The sequence below is a fragment of the Euprymna scolopes genome, chromosome 11 (assembly GCF_053919585.1).
Source record: "Euprymna scolopes isolate OS-2025 chromosome 11, ASM5391958v1, whole genome shotgun sequence".
Lineage (NCBI taxonomy): Eukaryota > Metazoa > Mollusca > Cephalopoda > Sepiida > Sepiolidae > Euprymna > Euprymna scolopes.
Window position 1 is genome coordinate 34,190,449 of NC_136492.1, and position 23,154 is coordinate 34,213,602.

General features: G+C 31.8%; 1 long non-coding RNA gene across 1 annotated transcript in view; it reads left to right on the forward strand.

The window, feature by feature from the left end:
- LOC145288233 (uncharacterized) overlaps positions 1-23,154 on the forward strand; it is a 500,017-nt gene that overhangs the window by 438,970 nt on the left and 37,893 nt on the right. The window contains exon 3 of the long non-coding RNA XR_013869269.1: positions 8,156-8,226. This is a non-coding gene — a long non-coding RNA (uncharacterized LOC145288233). The remainder of the gene's footprint in view (positions 1-8,155; positions 8,227-23,154) is intronic.

The following is a 23,154-nucleotide window of genomic DNA, read 5'->3' on the forward strand; positions in this document are numbered from 1 at the left end:
ACCTCCCCTCATCATCGGTATTGTTTTAGTGGGTCAACCATTCGACGTTGTGAACATTGAAGTCTCCACATACGTGAATGTTAGCTGAAGGATAAGCAGATAGGACTTGGTCAATTTTCTCTGATATGCTTTGAAAGATAGTAACTCCGCTGTTATGGGGGCGATAGAGAGTAAATATAAATGCCGTAGTGTGAGCTAAAACAACCCGGAAGCACATATAGGGTAAGTTAGGATCTTCCCTGGAGATGTCCCTACCACATGGAAAGTTATCCCTTATATAGGCACATATTCCATGCCCATGGCGGTCTTGGGGGTCGGATTTCGAAGTTAAGTAAGAGTATCCTTTAATTGCGAACTTTTCTAGGGAAATAGCCTGTCCAATGCCAGTTTCACTTAAAAATAAAAGGTCTGGTTTAGTCTCCTGTAATTGGGTTTCAACCTCTGGAAGGTTAGAACGTAGACCCCTGATGTTGGAGAAGGAGACATGGTAGTAGGTGTCTACTTTGGAAGTTGGAGAACCGGGTTTAATCGTGTATTTTTTCTTGAAACTTGTCATGATGAATTTTTGGAATATGTGGACCAGGTCGTCAGATTTACTTAGAGCAGGACAGAGAGGGGAAACTAAGAGAGAAAAAGAAACGAAGAATTTTTTTTTGTATCTAATGATAAGGTAAAGCCGTAACAATTACCCACTAGTATAGCATCGAGAGGCCCCACCAGAAGCTACTGCATGGTCCAGAATCCATTCACCAAATGGCAATACAGCATCTCCAGTACTTTGCACCTGCTGATAGGACAGCCTCCTTGGTGGTTAATCCTAGGTTCGGGTCCCTGACTATCAGGCGGATAACGTCAGCCCAGACAAAACGTTTACCTCCAACACCCTTACTAGTGACATGATTACAAGGATAGACATAGAAACAAAAAATTTCCGTCATCTCTGCCAACTGTTCGCGCAAAATACTGCCAACCTAGAAAACTGCTTTTTCTTCTCCCTTTGTCAGAAAAATCACTCATTAAAAAATGAGGACTGGGGGACAAATAAGAAGAAGCGAGAGTAACAGGAGATGCCGATAACGCATCCACAATGCGTTTTCTACTCTTCATTTAAAAAAATATTAAGTATTCTACTTAATAAAAGTCCAACGGACGTGTTTAAGGGAAAGTATGGTGATAGACTCCCCTCTCACGAACTAAGAATGAGTACAAAATCGTAATCTATTTTTGCAATCAACTTGGTAGATAAATAAACATTTATGGACGAGAAAAAAAAGCTAGCATTTAAAACAACAGAAATACATAAATTAAATACTGAAATAAAATGGAGTTATTAATATTTGAATCTAAAAATAAAAAGTATGATTAAAATTGAAATCACTAATCTCAACAAAAACACGTCCGTCTCCATAATGTAAACTGAAATGAGGAATTTAAGTTAACAGCGTTCAAAAAGATTTTTTTTTAATTAACCGTTAAAAGAAAAGCGTGATTTTATTCTGAACTTTAGCTAGTCACGTTTTAAGAAACTTACGATAAAAAAAGAAAAGCGGATGGGGGGGGGGTTCTTCCGAAAGTTACATAAATTAAATACTGAAATAAAATGGAGTTATTAATATTTGAATCTAAAAATACAAAGTAAGATTAAAATTGAAATCACTTATCTCAACAAAAACACGTCCGTCTTGGTGACCCTGTTTAAAAGAAAGGGGCAGAAGAATGTTTGTGACCACTACCGTGGGACTATGCTTTTAGTAGCTGCTGAGAAAGTTCTCGCACGACTTTTATTTAACAGGTTACTGTAGGATGTTTTTCCTAATGCTATTCCAGAGTCACAAAGTGGCTTTAGGTCTGGAAGAGGAACTAGAAGAGAAATGAATTGAACAACAGGTAACGCTGTATCGTGTTTGTGGATCTAACCAAAACATTTGACACCTCAAAAGGGATGCTCTCTGGTTAATCTTAGAAAAGTTAGGTTGTCCTCTAACCTTTGTTAGTATATTCAAGGAACTGCACGGGTCTCGTTTAACGGAAAATTGTCTGATGAAATCCCGGTTGATAATGGCGTCAAACAAGGTGATATTCCCGCACCTACTCTTTTCTCTATATATTTTGCTGCTATACTTACTCCTGCGTTTCGGGATTTCGATAGGGGTGTCATCTTAAAGTTTCGAACAACAGGTCGTATTTTTAATCTTAGAAGATTTAATTCCAGAACCAAGCTGCAAGGAGTTAATGTATGCAGACGATGCTGTTTTTTTTTGTCGCACACTGAGTCTGATATGCAGCATATAATAGATAGCTTTGCTAAACCCTGCTTTGCCTTTGGTCTGAGGATCAGTCCGTCTAGGACAAAGGTGATGTTAACTTCTGCACCGGGCCATAAACTTTTAGATTCCTTTTTCTAAAATCTAGATTGTTTTTATACCTGAAGGCAATTAACACTTTCGCAAGTCACAGCTTGTATCATGCATTTGAAAATAAAAAATCGTGAAATTATAATAAAATATTTTCAAACCCTAACCCTAACACGCCTTTTTGGTTCCTTTTAAGCATGCCTTTGCTGAAGTTTGGCACCATAAATATCTTTGAAATGTTGATAAAGTGTGAAGCCTTGCTTGCTAATTTTCTCACTTTGGCAATTTTGTAAAAAAATCACAAATAATATTGTATATTAGAGAGTAAATAATTCGTGATTTAATTTAATGTTTAATAAAAACATTTGCCAGTAAACAATATAAGTGGTAATGGACACGGAAACAATAATGCAGTTGTCAATGGAGACAAGTTTGTTATCGGGATTTCCAGTTATTTTATCTGTATATTTAGTTTTGCTTTTTTCCGCTCAACTAAAAATCATATTATTTACGGTTAGATCTCTGAAGCTTAAATGACAATCCTTAACAAAACTTTCTGAGCATCATGCATTGATAGACAGTTCAGCGTAAGAATAATAGCAAATAAAGAAATGTTGAATGGAAAGAAAAATTGTCTTGCAAGTTCTTTTGCTTTTTTGACAATGTCGATGTTTACAAACACAATTTTTAATGTCTATTCACTTATGTAATAGAATAAAAAAAAATATGATTGTAATTCAAAGTACCCGTATAGTAAATACAGGCACACACACGAAACTTGCACTACATAATTACATGTATTAATAAATATATATATATATATATATATATATATATATATATATATATATATATATATATATATATATGTATATGTATTAGCATTTAAGCCCGGCGTTGCCCGGGTGTTTGCAGTTGTGTATTGAGCAAAAAAAAAGCGATCATTTTTGTTTTTAAACTTTGACCCCTTGCCATTTATTGTTTTGGGTTTAAATCAGGTTATTAAGTTAGATCCATGTCCAGGGAATCTATATCTTAAATGTCAAGTGTTTCGACTCAAAATTGGCGGAGGAGTTTGAAATAGATTTCAAAGTTCTAATCTGTATACCAAATTTCGAGTCTGTGGACTGAAAATTACAGACTTATTTTGTAGGAGAATGTACACAGACAGACAGACAGACACTTTCGCTTTTATATATATATATATATATATATATATATATATATATATATATCTACGAGCACTTCTGCCCGACTTTGCTCGGGTTTTATGTACTGTTCATAAAGTTATGTGCATATGTATATATTAAAAAGTGTGACTATGTAAAGTAATGCCTTTCTGTATAATAGACTTCCTTTATTACCGTAGAGAAAAGAGAGACAGACATTTTCACTTTTATAGACATATAAATAGGTAGATAGATTGTATGTCACCACCGAGAGTAGAAACCAAAACTTTCAGCTCACGATTTATTTTGCCTCTGCCGTCAATCACTGGGCTATTAAAACATGTTTACTGCAAGGCTAAAAATTAAAACATGAACCAATACCTACTATGTTATGCATTCGTAGTGCCGGCGCTCGTCCTTCACTGGGACATTTCATTTTTTTTAAATTTTCACACTTTTGCACCGATTTTTCCTGTCAAAATCATAATATAAAGTTTTGCATGTATTCAAATACATTATATATGAAGTTTTATGTCTGTACTCCACAAACTCTAGGATTAGTTTAGTTGGGAAAATCTGTTAAACAAAAATATTTACGTATGCATAAATATATAGGTAAACAACTTTTGTATTTACTATAAACTTTTTACGCAAATATTCTGCAAGTATAAATGAAATAGAATAAACGAAAGATCATTATCCCGAAGCAACTTATAGAGAATTAATAAAAATGATTGTTTAAAAGAATATGCAAATTAGCTAGATCTTTTGCTAGTGAATGCAATTCCACAATCCATATGCAAGGAAATTGTATTTTCTTTTTAAATAGATAGAAAAGAGATGTTTTAATATGAATATCAATACATACAAAAGAAAATCGAATTTATAGGAGTATGTATGTATCTATCAATTTTGTTTTATCGATTACTATAAGTATATATATATATATATATATATATATATATATATATATATATAGTAAAATATTCATAGTGCAAAAACATGGTTAGTGAAGAATGTGGAGTGAGTATTCACAAGTCGAATTGTTCATAGTGTGGGTATGTGTGTATGTAATATTTATATGTGTATACCGAACTCCAAACTTTCGCAAAAAACACGCGACAAGCTACAACCACTATATATGACCCCCCTCACCATCTGTACCTAAATCTAAACGCAGATTACATGAACAAAGCTTCATGAACTGCCCGCCTTTGGAACACTGTTCTGTTTGCCTGCTTCCCGCTTGAATACGACATAATAGCCTTCAAATCTAATGTAAACAAGTTCTTGTTAAGTCGTGCCCATGAATAATTAAATTCTACCAAATTTACACCATTAATGATCACTGCACTAACACCTCATATTCATCGACCCATATATAAGAAAATTGTATTTTCTTTTTAAATAAATAGAAAAGAGTGGTGTTAATTTGAATATCAATACACACAAAAGAAAAAAACAATTTATAGGAGTGAATATATATATTATATATAATTTTTTTTTTTTACTGACCCAGTTTTTAAGGAGTGCTTTTTTTCTGGGTATACAATTTTTCAAAGATGCATTCCTCACATTGAAACATCTTATTTCGTGGGTCATGTATTGCCCATAGGATATGGTATATTTATCGCACTGGACTTACATTTGCAGATTCGTATAGACCAGCACGTTCCATCCAAGATTAGACACAGTAAGCGGGATCTGTGATTTTTTCTTCCTCTATAGCGTTGGACTCTGCCGTTGGCAAACATATGGCTGAGAACCTTTGTCATGCCAATCAGTATAAAATAGAAAGGTTGGAGATACTTCATAGAGCGTATTCTAAAAATCATTTTAAAATTTTAAAATCTGGCTCTATCGCAATTTGTAAACTTTCTTTGTCTCCGCAGAAGGCATTGTAAAAAGCGTTAAATCTCTTCGGGGAACTTTGACCACTTCCGTTTTCTTCCTCCTCGCGGTGCTATGTTTATCGATTTTTACACACTTTATTAAATTAAATTATTGCTTCTAATCGTGTATTTTGCACCTTTAATTTATAAAAGATCCCCCATTACCCTTTTTTCGTCAGCAACATTATTCCAATGCTGTCGATAAATCGATAGATAGAAATATAAAAAAAGCTTTAGGAAATAACGTTGGTTTCACTTTTAATAAGATACGTTTATATATACTAGCAGTTCTGTCCGGCTTTGCGTAATTTGGGATAGTTTTGTTTAACAATAACAGGAAATAGAAACCGCTGAGAATTCAGCCGCGATCATTTTGCTGAATTTTAGGTTAACATTGATTGATTATGTGAATATAATAAAAATGTCTAAGACAGCACAAGACAAGGTTAACGAAAAATAATGAGAAAAAAGGATGTGAATCGTTTTAGAAGAACGTGGGACATTGAGGTACAAAACGATATGAGTTGACAAAATATGAAGAGTCATTTTGATCGCTTTCAGTCCATCTTTATTTCTCTCATTTCTCTCTCTCTCCCTCTTTCTCTGTATATCTATCTCTCTCTCTCTCTATATATATATATATATACATATTCTCTCTCTCTATATATATATATATAATATATATATATACATATATATATATATATATATATATATCGCATAATCACGTTTGAAACACCGGTTTTCGTCAGATCACCAAAGTTAAGCAACGATGAGCCTGGCCAGTACCAGATAGGTGACAATTTGTGACTTCCAGGTAGTGTACTGTTTCCAGTACCCCTGAACTTTTCTTTGCCAGTGGACTCAAGCAGTGCGATTAAGGCGTCGTGTGGTTGATGATTGCGTAACTCTTGCCACACAATTACACGCTCAGATGCCCTTTCAATGGGGGCCGTTAGTCTTGCGATGCTGAACGGGGGCATATGATCTGATATATATATATATATATATATATATATATATATAACTACTTCATTTACTCACATAAAATTAATATACGAAAGTTTAAATTAATGCGTAAACTTTAAGTATTTACTTCAGAAGTACTCAATACGTAGGTAGAGCTAGTTAGTAATTCATAAAATTATATATACCGATTAAGCTACTGACTATTCTGGGTTGCATCCACTCTAGGATTCTTCAGGCTTATGTGCGAAGTTTGTGGTTGTCTGTCGTTTTTACATACGTTCCTTCTATTGAGATTTTAGTAAGCCAATCAGCTTTCTAGTATCCACCGAGCCCTTCCTATCAGCCAATGAACATGCACTTACAAGATCATCATCAAGCCCATTTGACCTCCGGTTGACCTGCTTCTTTGTGGGTGTTCTATTTAGCCTGGATATCTAGGGCCTTGACTTGTTTTAAATCTAGGTTAAGTTTTTTTATGTTAGTTTATATATATATATATATATATATATATATATATATATATATATATATATATATATATAAAATTAAAAGGAACAAACCGTATTATGTGTTCATCAACGTTTGTTCTTTATTTCGAGACTTCCACTGGATGAATGAGATTAAGAAACAAAAAATACCAGTACAAAATATTTGAAAAACTATGAAACGCAGTTAATATTCTTATTGGAAAAAAAAAAGATATATCTGTTGAAATTCAAATATAGGTTTGTAACAGAAATGAAATGCGTGTTTTTTATGTAATCTATTGATTGAGATTATGTGTTAATTATTACAGGGGGTGTTTGAATGGTGTGAGAAAGTTAACCTGTGTCTACAGTTAAATAATGTCCTTTTAATAAAAGTTTACTTATTTATCGCGCTATGTTATAGAAACCTCCACGTTGTTTAATAGTGCTTGAAAATGCGATAAGCGCAGATTCAAGGAGTCTCCGGCGCGGTTTATTTGAAATAAATTTAACTACTTTTGCTTGTTTAAAGTCAAAGGTGTGATTATGTTGCAATGAATGAGAGGATAATGCACTTAGAGAGATGCTATTTTTTATTTCTCGTTTATGTTCCTTGGTCCAATTTACGCTGAGTTTCATCTTTGACTTTAAACAAGCAAAAGTAGTTAAATTTTTTCAAATAAACCGCGCCGGAGGCTTCTTGAATCTGCGCTTATCGCATTTTAAAGCACTATTAACCAACACAGATCAAGCAAGCCGCGCCGAAATATATATATATATATATATATATATATATATATATATATATATATATATATATATATGTATATATATATATATATATATATTGATTCACTTTTGTTTTCTATTTCCTGTGGCTTAGATTTAATACTTTTCAAAGCAATTACACCATTTATTATTTACAAATTAAATAAGTCAACGTTTAAGGCAAACATTTCGTTCTCATTCATTTAAAACTATCCTCATCGATGGAGAATTATTCCATTTTCTTTGACTAAATAAATTCAAATTATATTTTAAGGGCAGTATTTTAAAATGAGTTCAAACATGAGTGTAAATACATGCATTACTGGTAAAATGTTGTATCGATAGTAGCTGTGAACTTACTTATGTGACTGTGATTTTCTTCTAATTAGAATTGGAGTGAAGTCACATTGGTTATTAGTGGCATTTTTTACAATGATCCCTCAGAATAAAATTCTGTTTAATGATAAATAATACTCTTTTAGTTTTTAATTTTACAAGGGATAATCTTATTTTTGCACCGATTTTGCATGTTGCAGAATTATGACTGTTCATCTGAACTGAAATTCTCATCAAATTTAACGTCCACTCTTTTTCTATCGTTTGTAAGGTAAGTATAATTTTTTTATCATTTATTATTGATATAGTGCTATCCAGAATTAAATTATATAGATCTCTCTCTGTCCCGCTTTTCTTAGATACATACATATATATTGTATATGTATGTATGTATGTATGTATGTGTGTGGGTGTATATGTATGTGTGTATGTATATATATATATATATGTATGTATAAACATGTATATTGGAATGTTTAATTCATACGCACGTTTCATGCATATGTTTTGGCTAATCCTTTATATAGTGTAAATTACGCCACGAAATGTTAATGGGAGAAGAATAAATTAATCTGGAGAAACATATTTAAAACATGTTTTAGAAAGAAGATACGTGTATAGATAAAATAGTATACTAAATAAATATCGAGTTTAATTTTTATTTAATCGCATTATGTGATGAAATTTAATAATATCTAATAAGAAAACGGATTGGCAGCATTCGCACGACTTGATGAATTCCGACAGCTTCTCTTCAATTCATCTGTATACTCTCAATCCTTTTTTTTTAAACTCAGCCAATTTATTCATATGCAAATGAATACATTATGTGCCACTCGTCTTCATGATCATTAAATATTATTTTGCATAAAAACTCGTGCTCAGATTGGTACTTTCATATCTACTGTATCCAGAAATAGATGGCACTACCTCTACAACACCAGAAACAACTAGCTATCACTTTATACCGACAAACACAGTTGGCTATCATTATTAACCGTCAGAACAAGCTGACTATTACTGGACACCACCAGAAATAATGGTTTTTACTCTACACCACCAGACAACACTGGCTATCACTACACTGCCAAACACAGCTAGTCATTACTTTATGACGTCAGACAGCTGGATATCATTCAACAACGCAAAAAACCTAGTTATCTCTTAAAACCGTCGCACACAGCTGACTTTCACTCTACACCGCCGGGTACTGCTGTGCACTCTACATCACCAGACACGGCTAGCCGTCCGTACAAAGCTAGACATGGCTAGTCTTTTATGATCTTCATGATTTTCAAACACAAAACGTCCAAATCGAATCATAAGTACTTTCTTCATAAAAAGTTGACTCCAGTTTTTGAAAAGTCCGACTTGAGTCGTAGTTTAATATTTGTTATAAAAAGATGACCCCAATTCAAAAAAAATACTTTGACTCGCATCGCAATTTAATCTCTCCATTTCAAGATAACAGCAATTCTCTTAATTCTTACTCTCGAATCTATACTTAAATTCCTTTATAACGTGATGACAATTTTCTCAACGTATGACATAACTCGATATGTTACTGTATCACGTTTGCAGATAAGACAATATTTAGTTTACGTATTGGAGAGAACATCGATGAGCTTTCAGAGATTAAACAAAAACCGAACAACTTGGAGAAATACGAGAGAAGAATTCGGGAGCTTCGAGTGTATAGAAAAGAACAGTGATAGTTAATAACGCCATTGGTAGAAACACAAAATAAACTGTATGAGAAATAATTTCTCAGCCAGTCTAAGCCCCTGGCAGGCAAGAAACCACAAACTAATGCAACAAGTTACCTTATAATAGGCTTCTGCTTTATTCAATGAAAAAGTGTTGCAAAACAAATCATTGCCTCGTTTTTCTAGGCATAGGGTACAGGTGTGAAATATCTTTCGATATGATAGCTCATTCTTCGCAAGTTCTCTTCACTGGTCTGGAACTGAGAGGTCAACAGGTTCTGGTCCAGGCTGGAAGCTGTAACGAATAATTTCATTCTCTCTCGGTTAAGAATGTAGTTGTCGCCAAATGATCATGATTGAAGAAAGACTCCAGACTGGAGCTCACAATAGTCGTATCTGCAGAACAGAGAGGGAGGAAGTTTTTAGCTGAAAAAATCTCGTCAACAGGACGAGTGTGTAAAAATCATTATTACATACATTGGCTTAACTTAGGCGTAAGTCTTTCGAGACTGAAACAGTTAATAGTCGCCCTTTCGTAAGCCGTGGTATTAGTCTCTCGTGGGACAAAATATGAGAGTCTCGAGACTCTCAATTGAAGAGAAAGAGTTCCTTCCCCATGCCGACTCTTACTCAGAGGCTTATAACTGGAAGTCATTAACAGCATCACCTACGTTGCGATAAATGTGATGGTAAATGAATCTAAATCAGAAATTCTTGTATAAAATCCGGAAGAGAAGAGCGGAGGGGTGAAAACTCAGATCGATGGATGGAATGGCAGAAACAAAATGTTCATATTTTGCATGCATATGTCATCGCTTCTAAGTGTAAACCTGCAGAGATGACTAAAAGCTAAAAAAGTGTAGGCTTCAAAACGACTTTCTACATCTTATGCAGGAAAGACATTTCAAATTAAGAATATTGAAAACACGACACATTCAGTTCGGCAATATAATAATCTAATGACTACTGTTGAGAGGAAAACATTGGTATTCGTAAGACATTCTTAACATCTCGCAACGTAGAGAGGGGAGTTACGAAGAGTAGAAAAAATTAGCAAAGGAGAAAATTTGTGAAGGCAAACTGTAAGTAGGATTGTGAAAGCTAGTTGTCGGGCTATTTTGACGAATAAACGTTCATCCAAACCATGCGATAGATAATGATATTGAATGCACAAAAGGTAGTCAGTAAGTACAAAAGGCATATATTAAATCCAATGCTACTAATTCCACCAAAAATCTACAGCTGTTCTATCGATTGACATGGATAGGTAAGTGTTTTCATATTCATTGCAACTTTCTTTTTATGTATTTTATGACAAAAGTGGTCAATTATTGAATAACTCAAACTATATTAAAGCTGAAAAGCAGATGAAATTGAACAATAGATAAATAATTAGATAAGAAAAATAAAACTGTGGAATTAATAATATAATTAATGAAAATAAAAACGCAGAAATAATCACGAATTTTGTAAATAATAAAAAAAAATCATAGAACATTAAACAATAAAAATAAAAGGAAAAACTAAGAAAATTAGACAATAAGAAAGACAAATGACTCTAGAAGAATAGTACAAATACAACATTGAAGTATTTAAGTAAATACAAACCTAAATGAATAAAAAATTTAAAAAGAGGAAAGTATAAATGCACACACGCAAGAAAAATGAGCATTAAACAAAAAAATATAAAAAATTATTGGCCGAAAATTAAAACCAGGCAAAACGAGAAAAGGAGCACAAAAAATGATATACAAAATAAAAGTAAAAACAAAAGAATATAAAAGAAGAGAAAACATGGAAACTTACAGAAGAAATAAAAAAAAGAGAAAACGATTTAAGGAAAAAATCAAAATGGAAACGAAATATAGATTGTCAAAATTTGGAACTAATGTATAGAAATAATGGGAAAACATTCTAAACTAGTTCGAAACAAAATTTATTTCAAAATAACAAATCATAAACAGCAAAAATTTATGAAGATAGCAAAATGTATTTAGAATTTAAGTCTGAAAATTCCGTAAAGAAAACGAATTAACTGTAAAAACAATCACATGAAATCTATGAAAACTATAAACACCTTCATACACAACTAATATGGACACTCTCACTCCACACAATGTAGAATGAAGTGAAAAAAGAAAAATCTTAAGGTGAACATTAAACGTAAAGAAAATGTATTTTGTTGAAAAACCGCTTCTCTGATTAAAAAATGCGGATCCATTTGTTGATGAAAATATCTCTGCCAATATTTTGACTGTGCGAATACATGTCGAATGATGAGGGAAAGAAGCTGGAAGGACAGATAAGGAATAAGTGTAAGACTGATTGTATCAGTGCTTATAAGGTATAAATAAACTGATTATATACATATACATATATATATACATATGTTGTTTTTAAAATATTATAAAACATATAATATATATATAAATACATATATATATATATTAAAATATACATGGATTTAAAGTTCAACGAATTCGTTGTTTAATTCTTGAGGGGTATGATAATTTATGATATTTAATTTATATTTTTTCGTGTGTTTGACATACACATTGTATTAAGTTTGTTAGTCAATCTTCCAGATTCTCTGTTTATCTGGATCCTGAGTTTAACAGACAATTTTTAGGTTTTTCCTGAACAAAGGTTAAGTTTACTTGTATTTCAGCCAATGTTAAAATTTGAAATGAATTTAGCCATCCACGTTTGCATATTAACAAATGATCTTATATTGACGTAGGTTTCTTAGAAAGTGTCATAATATTTTAATCATTTCATTTATTACCGACAAAAACACCGATTAAAAACAACACTAGATAACCAATATTGAAGTTTGAAATGTTTGTCAATAATTGTGTTGAAAATAGTGTGAGAAGTACACGTAGGAATTTAGCAGAATAAACAAATCACAATGCTAAACCTCAAAGAACTACACTCTCTATTTAACTGAAGAGGAGAAATTTAACAGAAGTTATGCTCAGAATCGAATTTACGTAAAGAAGCATATATACAGAAAAAATAGAACAACAATGTTTTACTTATAGGAGATTACCTAGATTTCTGCAACTGGTTTAATGTATTTTCACTGCCGAATCTGGAAATAACATTTGTTGTTTTTTATAACGTCAAGTATTTGAGCTAAACTGACTTTAAGATAATCAAATCTTGTGATAAAATCATTTAGACTTGTGACATTATTATCAAATCTATTTCAATACATATCATAAACATGTATAAATAGAAACACCTGTTGCTCACATCATATACAAATTACTAGCAATTACATAAATTACTGTGAACTGAATGAAACTTAAATATTTGTGTCAATATATTTCTCAAGCATTTACGTATTTTTTCATATATAGATACGTTTTTTTAATGTACTTTATTTAAATATGCTTCATTTAAATATAATTCATTTACACCTGCACAATCTATTACGATTGTCACTGATTAAAAAAGAATATCATCTACTGGATTCGTACTTATGTTGTTTGATGATTTTTAACATATGTAAAATATTCACGTTTTAAAAACTGTAAAACTATTTTCTGTTGCACATTCAACATTTGGAACTTCTAAAACGTTAAACAACCACCATTGTTTTCTTTTCAGAGGTCTGTACCTGAATATATTTTTAAAAATGTCTAAAGTGTTTGACAAAGTTCCAAACATAGTAGCTTAGATGAACTTAGTTATTTGAAAAGATATGTAAAATAAAAATCATTTGACAAAAAAATATATATATATATAAACATATTTAATATACTGAGTTCGTGTAATTCAGTAAATTTTCATATACTAATAGGTTTTAAGCCAACTATAGTTGACTTAAGAATTAAGCTACAAAATTATCACATTTCATAATTGAGCATTAATATACTGTGTGAGCAAAATCAAGATTTCTTGACAAGGTGTTGATGGCAACAAAAAGTGTATTTCATTGTAGTTACAATATTTTCAATGTCTAGTTCGACAATTTCAAGCATTATATCGTTTGAACATTTTCAAAAACCAGCATTTCTTCAGACTTTATGAATAAATAGACTTTAGGCAATATATCATTTTCTGAATAGAAAGAAAAAAGGCGGGGTGGGGAATCCCTAACGGGAAAAGCATGCGAGAAACATTTACCTTGGTTGTGGTTTCGGAAAAGCCCATTTAACTATTCAAATGGGGTTTTCCGTAACCACAACCAAGGTAAATGTTTCTCGCATGATTTTCCCGTTAGGGATTCCCCACCCCGCCTTTTTTCTTTCTAACATCACAACAATGTATTATTAAAAGGTTTACGGAAAGTTATGCTATAATTTATATGGTACGTACATAAAGCTATAAGTGAAACGGCTTACTAAACTAAGTGTTGAAATATCCTTCCTTACCGAATCCCTGTTATTATTATTTCTGTTGAAAAATATCTGAGGGATATAATACCACGAACCATTTTAACTTATAGAATTGTCTGATAATGTTTTGCAATTTTCAATAAAAAATCCTTCTTTTGATTACGGAATGTGGAAGTAGTTCATATCCTGTCCACAATCTTTAATTTCTAGTATTGAAATATTCTTACACAGATTATTACCTCTTTTAATTTAGGAAGTGATTTGAAATTACTCATTGTAAAAAATACTGGATATCCTTTTCAATTACTTAAATATTATATAATAAAAATTTATTTGGCCAGATATATATATATATATATATATATATATATATATATATATATATATATATATATATATATATATATATTGCAAATATTGATTGTGAAGAGAAATCTTTGAGGAGCGACGGAAATCTTGACTATTTTTAATTTCTTAAAATTCTCTCAGTTCTGGTTTTGGCTGGTCATTTGAAATAAAGGAAATGTAAAGAGAAAGAGAGAGGAGAGAGAACACGTGTGGAAATTAAAATACATAATATGAGTTTATTTGATACAATTAAAATCTGATTGACACAATCCTAGTAAATAAAGCCTGATTTCAGAAATAAATTTTTCTACGATTAATATAAATACTAACATAATTTGTCTTAGAAATAGAATCAAGATATAGTACCACAGAAGCATCAGATTAAATATAAGTGCAATGCAACAAACTACACAGAAACAAAATTGTAAAGTACCAACAAAAATTTAGTTTTGCGCAATCAATTATAATAAAACATCTTAATCAACAAGACAAATAAAATAAATATTCATTCATTTATCGACAATAAAGGAGTCATAATTGGAATCAAATTTTAGAAAATTGACCTTTGAGGTCTCTACAAAATTACTCAGACAATTTCTGGTGTACACATTTTAAGTATTCTGTAAATGGTTATTCAGAGATAGGGCAACTTTTTAATCGGGTTAGGTAAACATTTTTAGCTATTAATATATAAATTATCTACGTATGTATGTATGTTTGCATGTCTGCCTTAAACTCTCGACACAGGTGACTGATTTTGACAAGATCAGTATCCTTTTGCAGCTCGACCAGTCAGAGGTCATATACCGAAGGATTGGCTAAAACCATTACTTTCTTCACCCTCAACCGGGCACTTTTCTACAGAAAGGGGCCTGCCTTTCTACTACCACTTTTTGTTTTGTTAACACACACCTCCAAAAGCCCGGGCAACGCCGGACACCCATGCTTATATATATATATATATATATATATATATATATATATTTATATATATATATGAATTTATTACTGTGAGTCCAGAATGAGTTTACATATTGTTTCAGCTAGAGGAAGATCCTCAAAGAGAGGAAATATCCAACTAGCATCGTCAGAATTCATAGATGGACTAAGTTATAAAATCACATAAGAATGGAAAAAACGTAGATGAAGGGGAGTTAGAAAATAAGGGGGAGTGGAGGGGAGAGGACGTTGGAATTTAAAGTAGTAGGAGTGTATACGATAAGAGAGGGGTTTATAATTAAATATTAATTATGTGATAATTCTTATTAAAAAATTTTTTTAGTTTATAACGGTTTAAAATTAAAATACGTTATTCTTATTTATAACGGCATAAGTAACAGTTTATTTAAAGGATCACCATGGCAACAGGTTGTGTTACATGATAAGGGCTGTTCCCTTTTCATGTAAGTATAAAAATAGAGAGATTTAGTTAAAATGAAAATGAAATAGCAATAGACGAAATTCGAACCTCGTAATTTAGGTTTAGAAATAGATTACGCGTGAGAATTAGAAAATGGAATTTAAAACAGCTTAGAGATAAAATAGTTTCAAGAAAGGATGTGCACTGTCAATTTTGTTATGAAAATTCAATTGAAAGAATGCAGCTATTTAATAAACATGTTTTTAACATATTGGAAATATAGGTTACTGAGTATAGGTTAAAATTCCTTTTTTAAACAAAGGAAAAAAGTTTTCGACACGCATGTCCAGAACACGTGAAAAGAAGACACATGTTTTAACATGTGTATGACGTCATGGAAAAATGGGAAGTTCTAGATATAGATAGAAAAACTTTAGAGTTAAGCAGACAGAAGCAGGGGGAGAACCTAAGAGGGAGTTTGAGAACGACAGACGATAGTCTGCAGTTTGGAATTCGAACACTTAGAAGCGAGGCGGAACTTTGAAACTTAATATGTGAAGCTTTGAATTCTTGATGATGAAAACCACGGCCGGTCGTGAGAAGAAAAAAACCCATCATGTGTTTTGATAACGTCGTCTTTGTGTTGTAGTTCTACCGAAAGGTAAAATGAAATTGTTATTATATGTCTATATATCTGTGTTATAAAATTTCATGATATCTGCATCTCATATCTACAATGTGAACTCTACATCTCATATCTACACTAAGACTCTCTGAACTCTATCTCCTCACTCTAAGAGCTTCTCATATTCTATCAACACATCTAAGTATGCACATTTTTAATATATATATGAATATCATCATAACATGAACAATCTCTCTCACAACATCCCTCTTAATAAAATTTTCTCTCTCTCTCTCTCTCTCTCTCTCTAAAACTCTCTTAATAAAACTCTCTCAATGAAACCCCTATATACCAGTTGGCAAGTTAATGTTAGTGGGCATGGTGTGGTGGGAGGAGGAAGAGACGGGTCTAAAGTGATTAAGCCGGGCGGGGAGAAATTGAAAGATATTTGTTGTTTATAAAAAAGGAAAGAAAAAGAAAAGGAAAAATAGAAGGATAAATAAATGAATTATACGTTACAGGTTTATTTTGATAGTATAATGATAGGTAAGAATATCAGTAAGTAAATAAAATAAATAAAAAATTAGAATATTAATAAATAATTGTTTATGATATGTAAATAAAACACACACACATAAATACTCATACACGCGTACACCTGTACACCGTACGGAGACACATCAATGGGGGGAGAACACATGCCTTAGTATATATAAAAACACAGATATGTAAAAATAAAAATATAAATATACATATATACATACACATACATGCATACATATATATATATATATATATAAATACATATACATACACGAATATACATATATATACATATATATATATATATATATATATATATATATATATATATATATATATATATATAAATTAGCCGGGCAGGTAGACATTATACGTTACAGGTTTATTTTAATGAAATAAAATAGGTGAAAATTTCAGTAAGTAACTTAAATATAGATTAATAAAATTAAGGAAAAATTATGATAATAAATAACACATATACACAGATACAAACACACGGATACATATGTATAGCATATGCACATACATAAAGGGGGAATAGCACATGCCTGAGTATATATAAATATATATACACAAATGCGTAAATATACTCAACTATGTACATATATAAACATATACATAAATACAAATACATATACATACAAATACACACACATACACATGCATATATATATATATATATATATATATATATATATATATATATATATATATATATATATATATATATATATATATATATATAAATTAGCTGGGGGGGATTGAAAAATATTTTATAAATTATTTATTATTTATATTTTTTTTAATTTTCAGGAATTGTAATTGAAAGAAAGAGAGAAGAAAAATTGGAGGATAAATTAATGAATTATAAGTTACAGGTTTATTTTGATAATATAGAGATAGGTAAGAATATCAGTAAGTTAATCAAATAATAAATTAATAAAATTATTAGGGAGATGTTTCTGATAAGTGAATAAAACACACACACATAAAAATACACACACACATAAAAGCACATGTGGAAGATACGCACACAAGTACAAATACATATATATATATATATATATATATATATATATACACATATACATATATACATACGTACACATATATATACATATATATACATATATATACATACATATACAACACACGCACACACACACACACACACACATATATATATATATATATATATATATATATATATATATATATATATATATATATATAAATTAGCCGGGCAGGGATGGATTGAAAAAATATTTTTTTTGTTTTTTATTTATTATTTATAATTATTTGAATTGTCGGACGTTAAGTTGAAAGAAAGAAGGGGAAAATAGGAGGGTAAATAGGTGAATTATTCGTTATAGGTTTATTTTGATGAAATAAAAATAAGTAAGAATATCAGTAAGTTAATTAAATACTAAATAAGAATTAATATAATTATAAAGAAAATGTTAATAATAAGTAAACACCAAATACACACAAATACATACACATGAATACACATGTACAAAATATGTACACACACCAATGAGGGAGGAGCATGTGCTTGAGTATATGTACATGCGCAAATACGTTAATATATGTAAATAAGCTTCGTGTTAAAAAATATGATAATTATTATAGAGAGAATTAGTGAGAGGTAAATATAAAAGAAAAATATATAATATATATTATATGTAGATGGTAAATTAAATAATTAATTAAAGTAGAAGGTAAGTAAATGATTAGTTGTTAACAAGTAGATAATAGACCGAGAAGCAAGTCAGAGGATACCAATTGTGATAAGAACGTAATTAAAACATTAGAAATCAAGACCTAACCATGGAAATAGCCAATAAGAAACTATGAGGCGAGAACTTTAAGTAATTGGCAGATAATAAGGATAGACATATTACCAGACGTTATGGGTTGTAAATGTGTGGTAGATATGACTGCGGCGTCGTATATGGGTGTATAGTATTCATGCTAAGGGGCTGTTACTTAAGGGGCTTAGAGGGTAAAGTTAAAAGGGTTTGGCAGTTATTGTGATAAGAATGATAAGGGTTGGGATTTAGGTTTTAAATAATGACATAAGGAGTGAGTGAGGCAAAGGGGAGTACAAGAATGAGTTAGGCAAAGAGAGATGCAGCTAAAAAATGGTGGGGATAAATATGTTGGGGTTCTGTGGAGTGGTTATTTTAGAATGAATGAGGGACTATATAGTTTCGGTTGTAAATAGGGTGTGTGTAATTAAGGATCAAGTGAGTTGTATGTTAGTGTTATATTTTATGGGTGGGTTATAGTTAATACTAGAAGGGTTAGAAGTTGCTTAAGAGGTGGGATTTATAATGTTTACAATTAAGTGATGTTTCAGTTTTTTATTTAGAAGTTTATCTCTAAAATTAGTAATCAGTAATTTTTCAGTTATGCATAAATAACATGGGGAGTGTAGTGATTTACAGTTACTAGCTCTATTCAGAATTTCCCAGCTAATAATTGGGGTGAGGTTGTTTCGGGTGAGTAGTATATAGTGGTTAGTTAGTGAAGAACTATTGCGGTGGTTGTGGTTATTACGGGAGCATCAATGCACTCTCAATATGTCTTTGAACGTGGTGCTTGAGAGGCAAATGTATGTTTTTTTGTTTTGTGGGTCTTCAGCAGGGGCAATAGTTGCTTTGTAAACCACATTTGTTGAGACACAATTTTGTTGGAGCGGGCATTGGGGTTTGTTAAGGCAGTTACAGTTATTTTGACTATTGTTATTATAGTTGTGGTAATTTAGTATTTATTGTTGTGTTTTTTTCATATTTTATTTTCTAGATTAGTTGTGCAACTGTAGCTAAGCTCTATAGTGTTCTTATTAAAAATTTTATGTTGAATATTACTAGGGGGGAAGTGATGATTAATAAGCATGAAGAATTTTGTACCTAATTTTGTTTTTATCATATTATTACAGGGAGAGTTAAACCAGAGGACTTTGCGGGATCTGTTATTCCTATTTGTATTGTTGGGTTTATTGGGGTCCAAGTATGTGAAATTAGGGTTGGGATATCCAAATTCCTTTAAAGCATGTTCAAAGAAGGGTTTGCGTAGGTTAAAAATGCTGGAGTTAGATGAGTTTGTGCTAAGCCTTTTTCTGTTGATTTAGGGATATGTTTAATAATGTGTTTGGGGTGGTTGGACATAGGGTGTATATATAGGAGTGTGTATTATTTTTAGTGTATTGTTCATAGGTTATATTAGGGAGGTTAAAGGTAACATCAAGAAAATTGACTGTTTTTAATATATATAAATTGAAGAATTTCAAAAAAGTTCAGTAAGCAAAAATACTCAGTGGTAATCAAGAATAATTACCTGAATATAACTAATATATATATATATATATATATATATATATACATGCACAAGCAGGCATGACATTGAAGACGGTCCTTGGCATGCATGCATATATATGATAATGACACAACTCGTTCTCAATTATTGCCATTACTTGATATATCTCTGGCTCAAATGGCGTAAACATGTTCGCAACTAGCAGCACGTGCCAGACGGTCACTTCTAGGAACCTTCTATAGTCCAGCACATCCACTGATGATCTGGTCCAAGCTGTAATTGCCTGAACACCTACCAGGCCAGACCCTGAAAGTTTCAGAGATTTATTGCCATTCACGTCCATATCTGCATCAGTCGTTATTGAATGTCCGTTTGCCGTTTCAGGCTACAACCAGCCTTTTTGTTATCGAGATACACACTGATTGCAAAGTGTGTATTCCATTGCATATCAAGTAATGCCTGTGCTTGAAGCTTTTTATGATGAGGAAAGTATTGTCACCGAGACACTCCCACTCTCTAAACAACTGCCAGATTGAACTAAGAAGAAGAGCATTAGAATTAGCAGTCGCCACAGGTTTTCTATCAGGGTTCTCCTTCTCCGAGGGAGGTTGCCTTCACCACAGTTTAGAGGAGTCCTCTCCACTTACCATGCCATTTGATCCATGACTGGGAATTAGATTGCTGGGCACCAGAGCATACACCACACACCGGTGGGGCATGTATGCCGCAGCTGACAGGGCCAAAACTCCTCTGGAGGCTTCTGTCAGGGTTAAATCACACTTAGCGTTTGGTTAAAAGAATTTATGTCCATCATTTTTTCAAAGCCTTTCTATCAGTCTATATATATATATATATATATATATATATGTGTGTGTGTGTGTGTGTGTGTGTGTGTGTGTGTGTGTGTGTGTGTGGATGTGCGTGTGTGTGCGTGTGTGTATATATGTGCATATTTATACAAACATACATATAATAGCAATCTCGTAAATTTTATTTGACTATATCTTAAATCTATTTGAATTTTGTAGGAGGTTTTATACTCATACCTCCTTTAGTTTATGAAGGCACTAAAAGTTGCGGGAATATTTCAATTGTCTTACGCAGTAAACTTTATGGATCAAATATCATAAAATAAATTTTATTGAAGTTTTTTAAAGGGGCGCGTTTAAAACTCTTATTGAGGGTGTACGCCGAAATTCGAGAATACTTTTATATTAATATCCGTTAAGTTTTACATACGAATACATTTTAACATTTTAGGTCGAGCATGTAACTTTAACAGACGTACATATATTGAATTTCACACACACACATACATACACACACGCGCAAGCACGCACACACAACCATATATATATATATATATATATATATATATATATATATATATATATATATATATATATATATATGTATATATATTTATAATAAAGAGAGCGAGAGGAGGGAAATGAGACAGAAAAGGAGATAGAAAGATTAGTGTGTAAATGAATTTGTTTGTAAATGACGATGTTTTTAACAAATAGTCCGTAAATTGTCGATTCTATTAAACTAAATGTTCGATACTCGACTAATTGAAGCGTAGTGATATGTTAATTAAATGGTGACTACACACAGATGTTTAAAAACAATTTAAGGTAGTATATAGTTTTACATGCACATAGTTAAACATACCTTTGTATGCACTTTAATATAATATCCAGAATTAAGTGTAAGTAATTAAAAAAAATTATTATATAAAAAAGGTATTCAATAATATTATGTGGCCTGCATTTAGTCCTGATGTCTATAAAAAGAAAACGCGTTGTTTTCACTTTAATTTTTCTCCTAATTATTTACCAAGGAATTAATCAACTCACACATATAGATTTATAATCAATGACTTTCTTAGTTGTGATCAATTTTACTATTTGTTTGGCTTTAGATTTATGCAAGGTATCTAAAAATATTTAATGATTGTTGTGAGTTTAGAGCGCTAGTGCGCATGCGTACCAGATGTTTACAAATAGAACGAAATTGGCGCCTTTTCCCAACTTAGTCGTTCGTTACCGACCATGTTGTTGTACCTGCTGAATTTTATGTTGAATAAAACCTTTCTAATATCTTAAAAGGTCTTTATTTTTCATTACAATTTATTCAACATAAAATTAAAAATTAACAGCAACAATGGATGCTATTCTGAGACCTGGTAAATTCGAAGGATCGTCAGATACAACCGCTGACGAATGGAATCATTGGTATCGTACCCTCATCAACTGCATCGACTCTCTCACAGTCGCTCATCCTCAAAATCCTCCGAATAAGTTAAGTATTCTGATTAATTTCATCTCATCGAAGGTCTATTCTCTTATATCTCACTGTTCAACATTCGAGAGGGCTATTAGCATCCTTCAAGCAACCTATGTAAAACCGGTAAATTCTGTGTTTGCTCGTCACCTTCTCGCCACGAGGAAACAAAATCAAGGTGAATATATTGATCAGTTTCTCCTAAAACTAAAAAATCTTTCTAAGGATTGTAAATTTGAAGATGTTATTGCCTCTCAACATGCGGAGCTAGCGATACGTGACGCATTTATCACAGGTCTCACTTCCTCAACTATTAGGCAGAGATTACTTGAAAGTTTTGAAATTAACCTAGATCATGCCGTAGCAACTGCACGAAATCTAGAAATGGCCCAACATAATGCAGCAGCTTATGACACATCAATTGTAGCAAAGGCATCTATTCATGCAGATGAATCTGAAAAGTACTCTAGTTTGGAACTAACTAATGAATGTGCTGCTGTTTCCAGAAATAATCAGGCGACTCACTTCGCCAGATGCCAATTCTGTGGACGAGAAAATCATTCTCGAAATATTTGCCCAGCTCGGAATGCTGACTGCCTTAAATGTGGAAAGAGGGTCCACGTCTCTAAAGTCTGCCGATCTAAAATAAAACAAACAACTTATG